General features: G+C 36.6%; 1 protein-coding gene across 2 annotated transcripts in view; it reads left to right on the top strand.

The window, feature by feature from the left end:
- The first annotated feature begins 585 nt into the window (after positions 1 to 585).
- HAPLN1 (hyaluronan and proteoglycan link protein 1) overlaps positions 586 to 11,127 on the top strand; it is a 125,099-nt gene continuing 114,557 nt past the window's right edge. Inside the window, exon 1 of one of the 2 annotated variants that reach the window (XM_006021241.2) lies at positions 586 to 922. The gene's annotated coding sequence lies outside the window, so the exon portion shown is untranslated. Of the gene's footprint in view, positions 923 to 3,009; positions 3,076 to 11,127 lie in introns of those variants that run through there. The other variant, XM_006021242.2, reaches the window with a different exon arrangement.

Below are 11,127 nucleotides of genomic sequence, written 5' to 3'. Positions count from 1 at the left end.
CTGAATGGATCCAGCAGAATCTGTGCATTTGCAGCTCCTGTGTTCTGCTGGCCAGTCTTTCCAGGTTAGAAGAAGCAGCTGGACTTGTTTTCTATGGACTGGTTTGAGTTTAGGGGATTGGGGGTCACAGTTTGGCTGGATCTAGGGTTTGGGGGGCACACAGGCTGTGGTATCCGTGGTAGTTTGGGTGTCTTCTGGTGTCATGGGAGAAGCTTTGAAGGATTTGGGGCCAAAACCAGTAAGATTCTGTTAGATCCAACTTTTCCCTTTCTCCCTGGTCCTAGTGCTTCACCTTCCCTCCCTTGCATAAAGCAGCATCTTCGAGATGGATGAGGGGGGAGTAGGGGGCTTGGGTGAAACAGGCAAGTGGTGGGAAGTATCGAGTTGCACGGAGTGTCACGCATCTAACTCCAGTGATCCCTTCACAAGGGGGAAACAAAACTCTTTCAAGTTTTTATCGCCTGCCCCGGGGCGTGTGTGTGGTGCGAGGGGGACTTTCAGCAGCCGATCCAGGAGGGCTGGACATCAGGGCACTGATCTAAGGAGGGAGGACGTCAGGACACAGATCTTGAAGGGACAGGGCACAGCATCGAGACACTGCTGTGCTCCAGGCTCCGGCCACCCTGCGGGGGGATTTCTGAGTTTTTTTTTCCTTCTCCTTCCATTCCTGGGTAATTAAGACATCTTGGAGGCGTACTCAACTTATGACGTGTTGCTTTTTCTTTTCCTCTTGGGGAGAAAGTGACTCTCCCTGCCCTGAATCAGGTCCCCTGCCATTCAGAGCTACAGACATTCTGCACACACACACACACACACACAAACTTAAGGTGAGCAGCAAAAAACTTTCTCTGCACTTCGTGTCCTCTGCTTCACACTGCTGGAGAGTTTTGAGAGCATCTTAACTTTGGGAGTTCTGGACAAGGTAAAAAAAAAAAAAAAGGAAGGCTTTATTTTTTTTTTAAGACTTCATTTTTGCTTCTCTTTTAACACTATGGTATGAATACAGCAATTCAGGTCTTAAGGCATCAGAGACATACTATCAGGGATTTTGAAGCAATCTAATTTGGCAAAGGTGGGGGAAAGAAATTGCAACTGTCTACTCTCAATTTATCAGACTTTTAAGTGCTCTGTGTTAAATTAGAGATCGTATTGCAACCACAGTTTCAGTCTGAAATATGAAAATTGTATACTGTAGTCCACTGGCTTTCTCCTGTAAGACATTTCACAGAGATTAATGTTTTCCAGCAGATCAACAGAATAGGAATTTACAGGAGCTAGGAAAGCTAGGAAAGCTATGTAGATTGAGGGAGAAGCTGAAGAGATGTGAATGTGTTTGTACCACCCAGTCTGGAGGGACTGATCTTGTTAGATAGGAAAAGAATCTAGTATGATAAGTAGTTCACCACCACCCAAATTTACTTAAGAAGTGACAAAAACAAAAGAAACTTGAAGTAACACATTTCAAGGCACAGGCGTTTTAGGGTGCTATAGTATCATCACATTGCATCTCTGGAGCTTATTGATAGCAGTGGGTCCATAACTGTATTATGTACCTTCAGTAGACTTGTCTGTTTTTCCATTGTTTGAATAAGTGGGAACTTGTCATATGTTTCATGTCAGAATCTAAACTGTTTCCTATGACTGGTTTAGATTCAGCTGTTTAGTTTGAATGAACTTAGATGATTAGTTCAAATTAAGATGTATTTCTTTGCCATCCTTTATCTTTGTGAAAAGGCATAATATAGCAGCTGCTAGGAGTTTTCAGTGTGGAAAGTCTGTATGTATATGATACACTGTGATGCCATAAACTCAGAAGTCTGAGAATTTTCTTGGAAGCTAACAGTATATGAAAATTATTTTTACACTTAAATTCAATAGTGTTAAATGAACATTATTATAATGTAATGTGTTTGTATTAACTATTTGTAAGACTAAATTTGAATAGGAAGAGACTAGAAACAACATTTTTGGAATAAGGTACCAGTATGTGTGACACTTATTTGAAAATTAAGATTCTCAGAAGATATGGTACTGATGATAAAAACTGTTCTTGAAGCCAAGTATTCTCAGCATTATGAAATACGTATGATAAACAGAGAGTTTATGATCAGCTGCACTAGAGTTCGAACAAGGGTGCAGCATCAAGGTAGTTTTGTAACTGATAAAGTATGCTAGGTGATCAGAATAGGAGGATCTGTTTCAAGCTCTACTCAGTTTTCATATTGAATAGGAGTAGTTTCTTAACTTCTATAATATGAAATAAGTCAATGCACTTAAGTTATTTTGCACCAACTGTGGCTCTGACCCATATATTCAACCTTTTAAATACAGTGGTAGTTATAAAATGGTTTTGAGATGTTTCAGTGTATCTAGTCAGTGAACCAGTGGTCACTGGCGAATGGAACAGCGAAGTTCAGTGGAGAACAACTGCTTTTTTAGGTTAAATAAATAAGACAGATGTGAAGATAGTAATCAAAATGTTGCTGCTCTGCAATGAAAGTGTGCCAAAAGGCCTGTCTTTCCAATAAAAGCCCTGGAAGTCTGAGCAGTCTATAAGTGAGAAAGGAGAAAAACATGTTATGGAGTAGTGCATTAATAGCAGCAATGCCCTGTTTCAGAGAAATGACTGACATTATAATTCAGAAGTGTTGAAAGGACTTGCTCAGTAAGAATTATTTCATTATAAACCTAATCAGTTGTATTTCCTTCCTTTTTGCATGATTAACAGCTAGTACATGTAAAAAAGGATCTAAGTGGCTTAGATTTATGCTGGAATGGTTGTTGCTTCTTGTGGCATGTTTATTGTACTGCTATTTATGCAGTTTTTATCAGGTAGAGAAGTCTTGTTCTGCTGAATTGAGAAGACTCCAGTCTCTCCAAGCTTAAATTAGAAATGTGGCTTAACAAGGATAGTAGTGTTTCCTATTGGCTATGGCATGAACTTTGGAGCAAGGAGAGCTGAAATCAAAACTTTGGTTCCACATCCTTGTTCAAATCACTTAATCTCCCTGCCTATGTGCTAAATGGGAGAAATAGTATTGACCCAGCCTTTATGAAATCCTCTGAGATCTTCAGGTAAGTTATTATATGAGTGCAGAGTATTATTGTTGGTTTTGCTATCATTTGTACTTAATCATATTCAAAATATTTCAAGTCATGGCAAGAATTAAGTATTCTGGTCTGAAATTAATGTTTGTTTCTTGTCTTTCTACTGAAATTGTGTAAATTATCATTGGATGTAGAAACTATATTAATTTAATATATTTCATGTTAAACCAACTGTTTAGTCTATCAATTAAAACTACCTAAAAATTAAAAGCAAATTTTTGAAAAAAAATTCAGATTACAAGCTTCTTCTGTTGCTTGTAAGGAATTATTAGACATTCTGGCTCCATAGTTAGTAACTGTAGCACACAGTCACCGACTTGAAAAGGTAGGTTGTAATTCGTAGGTAACAAAATGTTCTTAGGGGCAAAATGTCTGAATGTATTTAGGATTTCAATCAGTGGCATTTAGGGAGGATTAGAGGAAACAGCTGGCTAAACAAATATTAGGTGTAGAGTGGATGCAATGGTATAAATTAATAATGCACTTCTTTATTTACTCTATGAATGGGGGGTTTTGTGAAGATAAGATGACTTAAACATGGTCACTGTATGCCATCTAGTGGATACTGCAAATTTGTTTTTCAAATAATCATCCTCCATTTTTTTAATCCACACATCTGTAACTAATACAGTTGCAATTTAACTGTAAAGACAGCTTTGTTCACTTTTACCATAAATGATGCCAGTGAACATGTTTGTTGTTTGTTTCTTTTGTTTTTATTTTCTTTTTGTGCTTTATCCCCCAAAAATATCAGTTGGTTCCAGTGAAAATCAGTTCAAATTTTGTTTGATATCATTTGCCATCAATAGATGTTTTCAAAGGATTCCTAAATCATTCAATAACAAACACACACAGTTCACATGTATTATGGCATTATTGTGCAGATATTGAAAAGATGCAAGTTGTGTTTCAAAGCAGCCTCCAGGAATGCTTCCAGAAATCCAATGCAGCGCTAAGAATGTGGCACTAAATATCTTTTGCAATGACAACCACAGGAGAAGAAAATGTTGGATTATTTCAGCAGGTTAACAAACACTCCTCAGCCTTTTCCTCTTTCCTCCTCTTCATTTCTCCTCCCAGCTCATTCCTCTCCACTCCTCTCCCTATTTCTTTCCACTCCTCCCCCTATTCATTAAGGCAGTTTCCATCCCCGGACCTCTCTATCTCTTTACTTCCCTAGAAAAAAGGAGTTTATCTCTTGTCCACTCATTTCCTGTCTCCCCATGCAGAAACAGATCCTCTTCTGGTATAAATTTTCTTTTTTCCAATGAAGTCATCAAAGGGATGAGAATATGCACTGACTGATGATATTGCCTTTCAGTCTGTGCTGTCTGAGAGGGCTTCCCGGCTGTGGGATCTGAACGGTTGTCTGCCTTTAGCCTGCTTAGAATTGCTCCCATCAAGACTGCCACAGAAATGTGTCCTGGGCATTATAAAACCAAATACAGCTCTGACTTGGCATGGTACTGCTAAGCAGCTAAACACCTCTTGGACCAAATAGGTAGGAGATGAGGTAGCCCAGTACCTCACAGGAAGAAGACATAGATAATTAAGTCACTCTGATTTTTCTCACCATATTGAAGAAGCATTTTCCTTGTCCTTTACATTCACTTAGCCTCAAAATAGGCTCCTTGTTTCCTTTTTAATTAGCACAGCAGAATGGAAATCTTAAACATGATCAATTGCACTGAAAACAAACATTTAAAAGAAGCATTAAGAAATCGCAGAACAGTAATCTGTCTGAAGACTGCACTGGGTGCTTTCAAAACTTCTCAAGAGCTATATGAAATATTACCACAGTAGACTGTTAACATGATGCATGAGCTAATGGCTGAAGCAAGAGGGAACTTTGCCTTCCCATTAATCAGGCAAAGTTTACAAATTTAAGTTGTGGAAGGTAAAATGCCTAAGCAGCAAATGGGCTAATTGATTTGGTTCCCTGCTTCCTATATGGTGTCAATACATTTAGTTTCACTCCTCCTAATCTGGACCTCTGGATATTAACAACCGACTCAAACTAGAAGAATCCCTTCCAAAGGCATAAAACCTGTTCTATAATAAAATGCTAAATTAATGTCACATTGAGCCATTGTTATTTTTTTTGGCAGCAATGTGGATCAAATATAATGACAGAATCTGCATCATTAATCATATGGCATAATAGAAATAAAATCATTCAAACAGAAAGATCACCACTAGAGATACATGCCCCTATATTATCTTCCTGTTTATAAGGTTGCAAAGGGCTATTATCAAGGCTATTAACAACCTTTTATTAACAATAGTTCTTTATTTTTTGTAATTTTTAAAGCAAACAAGGAACATATGGGCAATGGAGACGGGTTAGATTAGCAATGTAGCAAAAGCCTATTATCGAGGCTATTAACAATCTTCTATTAACAATAGTTCTTTATTATTTTAAATTCTTACAGCATACAAGGAACATATGGGCAATGGAGACAGGTTAGATTAGCAATGTGTTTGGCAGAAATCTGAGTAGAAAACATGCTTCAAGCTAGTCTAGAAGGGAAGAAAGAAGAATTATATAGTAATGGTTCAAATTTAAGGTTGATCATTTTCAGCCTGCATTTTACAAGGTGATAGGTGTGTTACAGAACTTTTTTTCATTGTTATGTCACATCATATTATGTTACACTAATCATATTATGTTACTTGATGACTTATCCGATAAAATGGATCAAATAAGGCATAGAGTATTTTAATGGCATCTACGAAGATTATCATCTTTACCCTTTATGGTGTCTTGGACATGAGAAGACCTACATATGCATCATTAGTAATTGTTTTGTGTGTAAACAAGCACCACCTTTGGAATGTGTACTTTGTTTTTCAGAACATGATAATTCAAAATCTATTGTTTTAAATTGCAGGCTGTTGCCAGTCTGTGGTTTTTACATATTATCTATTGCCCTCCATTTTATTTAAATTGGTGTTTCATTGTTCCTGTGCTTAGTGGCTAGTTCTACTTGTCACTCTATTTTGTAGCCCATATCTACAAAAGCCATGGTAAAATGCACCTTCATTAATTTAGGGCCCAGCCCTACAGATTAAGGTGTAAGTAACTTTACTTATTGAAGTAGTTCACTGAAATCAATGGGATCTCTAATAGGATTTCAGTGAGATTACCCATGTAAGTAAAATTATCTGCATACATGTTTGGGGTATTGTAGTCTTCGTTTTTGACTTGGATGATCAAAAGGAAATCCATAATATCCCAGATCTGTAAACATTTAAATATACCTACAACTTTATATGTGTTAGTAGTTCCACTGACTTCAATAGGGCTCTTGTAAGTAAAGTTATGCACATTTGCAAAGTTTGCAGAATCAAGGCTTAAAGTCATTAAATCTGTACTCAGCTGATGAATATACCTTACAGGAGAAAGTGAGAGCGCCTGAGAAAACTGGGAGGTAAATTTGCTTAAGTGACTAAAATAAAAAAAATGAAAATGAATAACTGTCCAGCCATTAATACTTAAGAAAAATTGTTTCGCACTAGAATTATTGCACATACATGCCTTATTTTATGTCCCAGAATTCCAAAATCAAGTTTAATTTTTCTACAAAGAAACTTCACAGAGCAACCAATTCAAATGGAAACACTACACTAGTAAAAATGTGTGGAGTAGAAGATACATTCCAAAATTTTGCGTTTATGAAATAGCGTAGATTTTAACATATAACATTTTACCTTAAAAGTAGCACATTAGTGAGAACCATTCAATTAAATGGTTTAATTATTAGACTTGAAGTCCAACAACATATTATTGTAGCTACATATGCATAATTCATTTGTCTGTAACAATATATCATTACTATGCTGCCACCTTGTGGCAATCAGTGCTTATTGCCTGAGGTATGTGATTCCAACATTTTATCACTGATACTATTACATGCAATAGTGAACATTTGCATTTTAAATTTTATGCACAGATTAAAAGACTAGTCAAGCATTCCAAAAGTCTGGAATATAATGTCAAGGTTTGCCCACACATGGGACATTAAACTACCTCATATTCTTGCGTAGTTTTCTAATTTCCTTTTTTATTCTTTGAAATGATTGCTCTCAACTGGAATTCATTTCTTATTAATCAGTAAGACAGTTGGACAGTAAGATTTTTACTTATTCACTGTTATACATTTCTCTTGGTGCAGCCTGTACTGAAAATGCAAGGAGGGTTAAGATAAGAGCTCTCATACTGTTCTACACATTGGACAGCCATCTAAATGACCCCAGTGGAATAGAGAGTTGGCTTAAAGCCATCTTTTAGTTGCTCCCCAGATTGGTGCTAAGCACTCCTGAGGTACAGTAGGAAGAAAAGTGGAGAAGTGGACAATTAAAGTTTACCATTGTTGTTGATAAGGGTGTGACACAGGGGTAGCAATATGATAAGACACAACAGAAGTATTACCTCAACATTTTTTTTTAAACTTCCAGGAAGACTGATTTGAATTTGATGATATTGGGCCAACTTTTTTCTGTCTGATGTTCCTATTAATCCAGAATAATGTCAGTGATATCATTGGAGTTTGTCTCAGATTTGCAGAAAGGCAGGTGAGAGCAGATATTGAACTGCTGTGGAAACAGAATCCAGAACTTCCTTTTAGACTTACAGTATCGTGGAACAGACCATCAGTAGAACAGTAAATGGTGCATGCATGGGACCAAATGTCTCCACTCCTTTCCCCCAGTGGCTGTTACTTACAACTGATATTTTGCTGAACAAAATAAATTATGTTAAAAATGTATTTCTGTGTTCATACTAAACTTCCTCAATCAACAGTTCCTCCTAGGCCATAGCATCATGACCTGTTGAGCTCCATTTGATTTACATCTTGTGTTTTGTTCCTGGTTGTTCTGTCCACTAGGTGTCACTTTCTCTTTTAATATTTTAATTTGTAATTTTTCCAGTATCCCACCCCCTCCAAATCAGTTGTTACATCTGATTTCCAGTTATTTCCTGTTCGTGTCCTATTTTTTTCATGTTAAGACAGGCAAAAAGCTCTGTGGTCTAGTTATATTTGCCCTTTTGTATGCACAAACTGCATTCCCATTCAGAAATGGCATAGCCAAACATCTGGAAGTCAGATTTTTCAGATTTTAAGAGCTACAAAATGTGGTTAGTGGTAGAGCGAAGTGAGTAATGGACTCTGGTTTGCTGTAATTCCTACTGGAAAAGTATGTATATATATTATACATTATTACATGTACATATGTGTAATACTATATATAGTATTATGTATATATATAGGTACGTATGTGTGTACACATATATATGAACCAAAACCAACAATTTTATTAAATGTTGTGTAAAATTAAAATTAGAAACACATATTTGCAATTTAACATATGTTAATTTTTAAATAAAATTATAGGCTATTTTGAAACAAGAATCATTTTGAATTTTAAAAAACCCCAATATTCTGTTTAACAGATATCAAAATGGAGTGATCCTGTATTTTGGATTATTTTGTATCAATTTTTATGATCAATTTAATCATTTTTATGATCAATTTAATCATAGAATCATTATCATAGAATCACAGAACATTTTGATGTCAACGAATCTGCATCTTTCTCACAAAAAAATGTTTCGGTCAAAAAATGCGGTCCCATTCTAGGAGCCCAATACCAATGGTAAATCAACGAAAGTGAACGCCTCTCCAACCTTTGAAAATCTATGTGTTTGCTCTTTGAAATTGTGCCTGTTTGCTCTATTATGAGTTTTTACAAGTTCAGAATTACAAGCAAAATTTTAGGTGTGTTGAAGTGTCCTTTAAAAGTGAATTTAATACATTTAAAAGACTTCCATGGGCTCACACAGTGAGTGGTCCAGCCAGGAAATTATTCCTAGAGTTCTTGACTATAACCACATTACTTTCTCAGCTATGGATGAGTCCAATTTGTCTCCAGAATAAATATATCACATCCAACTAATGTATTCAAAGAGCTATTCTTTTTGTTTCATACTACAATTCTAAGTCAAAAGAAGCATCCTCAATTTTCTTTTTCACAGCATTAAATTATCTTAGGAAACAGGTTGATAGAAAACATAGATTTACTGTATTTCAGAAAGGATCAATAGTAGCAAAATTGTGCATGTAATTAGGAGATAATGTCATATGAGTAGAATATTGTCACAGGATAATGGTCTTCTGCTATGAAAGAGAAATAGCTCAACATTTATGGAAAATAGTATAAATGTCAAAGTGAAGCAAAAGCATTTATTTTCAAAACAGGAGACACAGATCCTGTCATATTATTTAGTGATAATGGCTATTTTTGGTGCATCAGATGATTGATGCAGCTGCTGTTATTTTATGTGAAGGATGTTGGTTTAATACTGTACCATTACTGAACCACTGCACTTTTTTTTTGGCTTTCAACCTTCTTCTGACATTACAACAGAAATATATGTCTCTTTTCTTGTGGCTGTTCATAGGTTAGGGCAAATCTATATTTATTTCTATAGCACAAAATGTGCAAAAATCCATTTTAGAAAATCCTAGTTCCCCACCTTTGTAGAAAGTGGCATTCAGTAATTCTTTTTCTATCACATAGGCAATTTCCAGTGGATCAGTAATTTACATATTTTATGCATATTGTGTTAGTCATTTTCATTTTTATGAGCATTGTCCTATTGTATATTATATCTTTCATGCAAGAGTATATGAAATCTCACCCAATGGTGTATAATAATACCAACTCCTGTTCATGAGGCAAGCAGCACTGAGCAGCACTTTCCAGTGGATTGTAAAGACCTCTGGACCAGTTCAGCAACCAACATGTGAACCTTGGAGCTGCTCTTAATTATGCTGCCTAGAAACTGTCTCTGAATGGCTGCTCTGCTTTCCAGCAATTTTTGAAGTTCAGCATGCCCTGGTGCTATATTCTTTCTATTTCCCAAATGCTGTCTATGCCAGGAGGGTGTAGCACAGAGAAGCTACAGTGGGTCTTTGTAAAACAGGATTTCTTTATGTCCATTTAGGGAAAATTTACAGTCCTTTCATGCTTGTCCAGAGGAGTTAGCATGAGAGAGAATATGCCTCTATTCTGGGCTTTCAGACTTATGCCCTATAAGTATACTGTGCAATATGCAATCAGTACTTATCATACTCTTTACTGGGGGAGGGCATGCTTCTTTGTCATGTGACCTTTGTAGACCTTCTCTTTTCATTGCTGGAGAAATTATAGTGTAGTTACTAATTAGGCAACTTTACTGATAGTCCAGACACCATCACCATCTCTGAATGCTAACTCTGCCATTGGGACTAAGAGCTTCTTAGAGCAGAATACAGTGCCAGCAAAGAACTTGCAGGGCATCATTACTGCCAAGAAGTTAAATCCTTGCTGTTTAAAAAGGGTAATTGCAGCTGTTACACCAGCAGCAAGAATATAATATAGTATTAATTTGAGGGAACACACAAGGATCTGTGAACAGACATTATTTGTTAACTTTTAATTGTTGCTCTTATTAATTGCACTGGGGAACAAGAATTACCCAGCAGTTGAGATATTAACCTGGGATTCAGGAAACCTGTTTTCAATACCTTGTTCAGCCAATTCTTCCAGTGGGACCTTGGAGAAGTCATGTAGTCTCTTAAGGTGCATGCCTATATAATGCAAGGCAGTGCCATGCTGAGATGCACCATGTCCTCTCCACTAAATTCTTAAAAGTCCAAGTTAAACATATGCATAATTTATAATGACAAGAATAAATTATTGCCTCACTTGGACACTTTGCACAATTTTAATACAAGGGAATCTCATTCTTCATTCTCTTCTGGGAGCTTTTTATTCAAGTCATATTCACTTTCCATAGGTGGAAATGACCTGATACAGCAGGGGTAGGCAACGTTTTTTGGCTGGAGTGCCAAAAACTCCCACAATGCTTATCTTGGAAGGTGCCGGAGTTCTGGCATGCCAGAAAAACAAAATGAAGGCAAGGGGTACATGGCTGGATGCCCTGCTTGTCCCCCTTTCCCCCCCACCCAAAGC

Source organism: Alligator sinensis, unplaced genomic scaffold, assembly GCF_000455745.1.
Source record: "Alligator sinensis unplaced genomic scaffold, ASM45574v1 scaffold122_2, whole genome shotgun sequence".
Lineage (NCBI taxonomy): Eukaryota > Metazoa > Chordata > Crocodylia > Alligatoridae > Alligator > Alligator sinensis.
This window is presented reverse-complemented; position numbering and strand designations above follow the sequence as displayed.